At 40.3% G+C, this 4,422-nt stretch overlaps 1 long non-coding RNA gene across 1 annotated transcript; it reads left to right on the forward strand.

The window, feature by feature from the left end:
* The first annotated feature begins 235 nt into the window (after positions 1-235).
* On the forward strand, positions 236-3,718 carry LOC136464882 (uncharacterized). Its single transcript, XR_010761294.1, has 5 exons — positions 236-331; positions 430-511; positions 2,970-3,121; positions 3,378-3,434; positions 3,518-3,718. It is a non-coding gene; the product is annotated as an uncharacterized lncRNA (long non-coding RNA).
* Positions 3,719-4,422: the final 704 nt, after the last annotated feature.

The following is a 4,422-nucleotide window of genomic DNA, read 5'->3' on the forward strand; positions in this document are numbered from 1 at the left end:
TACCGATGATAGATCCCAGGTTTTTACATGTGCATGTTTCCATTTATTCCTAGCGGCAAGAATCTAGCATGCTCCTCAATTTTGGTTCAATAATATATACTTTACTGTACCTTGTCTAGACATGTGATTTGACTGGTCTGAGTTCTGTGCAGAATTAATTCCATTTTTATTAGTTGGCATTCCTTTATTATAGTGACATTAATCTCACATCCTTTATTTTAAATTTTTGTTTTGCTATAGTAATCGACATCGACATCAAAACATGTATGCTTTGCTGCAGCTTGATTCCAGATATAGTCACTGATGGCCATAGTGTTAAAGGGTGTCCCAGGTATTTTGTTTCCCCCCTTTTTTGGCATTGTCCCTTGACTGATCTTCATCTATGGTTTCTATAGTAATCGACATCAAAACATGTATGCTTTTCTGCAGCTTGATACCGAAGGGAGCACGTCATGTTCCCAATGAAAAATAGAATTCAGAAGATTCGCAATTCAGACTAGAAGCGTACAAGGTACGAGCGATTTTCTTTTCCTCCTATACATACAACTGAGCACTGATGTGTTGGTCTATCCTCTATGTTGCTCCAGTGCTATGTATGAAAGCTATCGTCTCCTAAATGTCTAACCAAATCTATCGAGTCTATTTTTTGTACCAATTAAACTATTAAGGATCCATTTGTAGTGCCTAAAAGGTTACACATTTTGGTCATTTGGATCCTGACAAATTCTAGATGGCCTAAAAGGTTATCTTGGTAATTTCAATTCCTCTGCAAACTTTTTTTTTTTTTGGAAAACCTCATTTGCTTGACATTTCCGCAGATCAATTTAGAGTAACCAGCTTTTTCAATCAGATCGTCTTTCACATTAAAGTACATGTGCTTTAAAGAAACCATTTTATTTGTTGCTTAATTATTTTGCTGGTTTAGGCTTATGCTTTCTTCACTAAATCTACGCCTATGACATTAACATGCCTTTTCCACCATAGACTTCAAAGTATCCACTGCAAATTCTCCTTTGGATATGAAGGGGTCAGCTATGGCAAAAGGTTGCTGCTTATGACTATTTTCATGTTGTTACTTGAGGCTAAAATTTTTTTTTATCATGTGCATTGAGGCTGTGATATTTATAAATAAGGGTATCTTACAGGGGAATTAAGTTGATGAGCCATACTATGAAGCTATGGGAATGAGTTATCGAGCATCGCTTGAGAGCAATAACGCGGGTCTCTATGAACCAATTTGGTTTCATGCCCGGAAGGTCAACCATGGAAGCCATTTTCTTAGTAAGACAAGTTATGGAGCGGTATAGGGAGAAGAAGAAGGACCTACACATGGTTTTTATTGACTTGGAGAAGGCTTATGATAAAATACCAAGGAATGTTATGTGGTGGGCTTTGGACAAACATAAAGTCCCAACGAAGTACGTCGGGCTCATTAAGGACATGTACAACAATGTTGTGACTAGAGTTCGAACAAGTGATGGAGACACGGATGACTTCCCGATTAGGATAGGACTACATCAAGGGTCAGCTTTGAGCCCTTATTTGTTTGCTTTAGTGATGGATGAGGTCACAAGGGACATACAAGGGGACATCTCTTGGTGTATGCTTTTCGCGGACGATGTAGTGCTAGTTGATGAAAGCCGGACAGGAGTGAACCAGAAACTGGAGTTATGGCGGGAGACTTTGGAGTCCAAAGGTTTTAGACTCAGTAGAACTAAAACTGAGTATATGAGATGTGATTTCGGCACTACTACTCGGGAGGAGGAAGATGCTAGTTTGGAAGGTCAAGTAGTGCCTAGGAAGGATACCTTTCGATATTTAGGATCAATGCTACAGAGGGACGGGGATATTGATGAAGATGTTAGCCATAGAATCAAAGCAGGGTGGATGAAGTGGCGGCAAGCGTCTGGTGTCCTATGCGACAAAAGGGTACCACAGAAGCTAAAAGGCAAGTTTTATAGGACGGCGATTAGACCTGCTATGTTGTATGGTGCAGAATGTTGGCCTACGAAAAGACGACATGTTCAACAGCTAAGTGTCGCGGAAATGCGTATGTTGCGTTGGATTTGCGGTCATACAAGAAAGGATCGAGTTCGGAATGATGATATACGTGAGAGATTAGGGGTAACGCCAATTGAAGAAAAGCTTGTCCAACACCGGTTGAGATGGTTTGGACATGTGCAACGGAGACCTCCAGATGCACCGGTGCGTAGCGGAATCCTAAGCCAGGACAGTAACATGAAGAGAGGCAGAGGAAGACCGAAGTTGACTTGGGTAGAGGCAATAAAAGGAGACTTGAAAGGATGGAATATACCCAAAGACTTAGCCTTAGATAGGAGTGCTTGGAAGACAGCTATTCACGTGCCTGAACCTTGATTGCTTCTGATGGGTTTCAACTCTAGCCTACCTCGACTTGTTTGGGACTTAAAGGCTTTGTTGTTGTTGTTGTTGAAGGGTATCTTACACATTAACTAGACAGAGATGCAATGCAAGCTCATTTTGGTTATAAACTGATGGATCATGGATGCTGTGATATTCCTGCTTCCAAACATGAACAACTCCTCATTAGTATGAGATCGATGGAAGGTCTTTGTTTTCGGATCATAATAGCAAAATGCTCATATCTTACCTATTTTCATATAGGTCTGGAGGCGTTGCCCCTAGACTGCGGTGAGGCTTCTTGCTATGTGCCTCAAACTTTTTGAAAGCTGGAAGCCCCACTGTCTAATCAAATCCATTTAAACTATTTTTTTCATATCAATTAAACTATTAAGATCCATTTATAGGGCCTACAAGGTTACACATTTTTGGTCAGTTGGAACCTGATGATTTTTGTTTCCTCCCTGTGTTTACATGGTTTCGTGCTGACGATAAGTTTATTACCACATTTACTTTTCTTACTTACTGTGTGACATGTACCATTTTCTTGATTTGCTGATGTCATGTGCTATTGTGCTAATACTTTGCAGAGGGGATCAGAGGTCGACGAGGTTAGATTGGATACACGACGCTGTCCTAAGAATCAGTTCTACAGCGATGACAATGCTGCCGGGCCTCCAGCCCTGCCTCCTGGGGCGCCCTCGATGCACGCAATGCATATGTCCTCGCTGTCTGCCTGCAGGTACTTGAAAAAGCTACTCCAATACTCTTGCTGCTGTCTACAACATGCCTTCCATTGGTGTAATCACAGTGCTCAGATTTCTCAATGTTCAATTGGAAACTATATACATGTCGTATTTTATCCTTATCCCTCGACCTGTACTATTGTGCAATTGGTTTGGAATGGTCTTTATTGCTCGCCAACCCGTACATATAGTATCTCTGGATTATTCTCATGTGCTTAGAGGCCTCATCCTTCAAAATTGTGCTGATTGCAGCTCTCCGAAGATACATGACTTACCTTGCGTTTCCTTTGTTATCTCGTCCTGCTAAAGGTATGACTTCTCTCTGCAGATTATTTTTGGTTGACCTCTTTTGTCTTCAAGGTGTTCCAGCTGCTGAACCAGTACACTGCTAGGTAATACAAGCAGAGCTACTTCGGCTACCTGCCTATGGGCCTTTGCCTGCACTATGCCCAAATAGTGCTTGTTCTAGATACCGATAATGTATAGGTCCATCGTCTCTATCTAAATCTAAAATCTTGTCAGTCAATGCTGTAAAGCAACTTTGGGGGAATATCCCATGTATTTATTACTACCTTTGGTTATCTTGTCTCTAATAAGCCTATTATTGGTTGTTTCAGATGGAGTACAAAAATATGCTAAATAGGAAATGATTCGGCTTTTGATTGGCTGCAGTTGCTAATCATTTTCCCATCCCTAGATGAAACATGTTTTTTTCCTGGTTCATGTTCTCTGTTACTAATCATTAACCGACTGATATGGCGCGCAAGGGCGCGCCCCTTCCACTAGTTATAAAACGTATTGGGTTATGTAGAGCTCATATGCCCAACCAGCCCGCTGGCTCTCCATATGCATAGATCTTTCTCTCTTTTGGAAATTTGATCTTGTGTTGTAGAATATAATTACCAAAAAAAACTGACCAATCAGAATATTGCCTATCCGTATTTCGATCTGCACCGCCCTTCTGCTTTTCTGGTTTCCGTGTCTACGTCGTTTCCGTCCAATTTTTTTTCCATGCCCACTCCAATTTCTGTCCGTCGCTTTTTCTGTGTCGAGATCATTGCCACTTCAATAATTTTATTTCTTGCAGGTTCCTCCCTTAATTTTTCTCCCAAAGTTTCTTACAAAATAAATGTCTCCACCACTAAATTATTGGTGTAGTTTAACTAGAAAACAAATTTATCTATATTTATCTACTCTTATCTTATCATATCTTCTATTTTTTACCAAAATCTTATCTGTCTATATCTATATCTATCTTAATAATAAATGGACAAAATTTTAGCCCATCTTTTTTTGT

Source organism: Miscanthus floridulus, chromosome 7 (genome assembly GCF_019320115.1).
Source record: "Miscanthus floridulus cultivar M001 chromosome 7, ASM1932011v1, whole genome shotgun sequence".
NCBI classification, from domain to species: Eukaryota; Viridiplantae; Streptophyta; class Magnoliopsida; order Poales; family Poaceae; genus Miscanthus; species Miscanthus floridulus.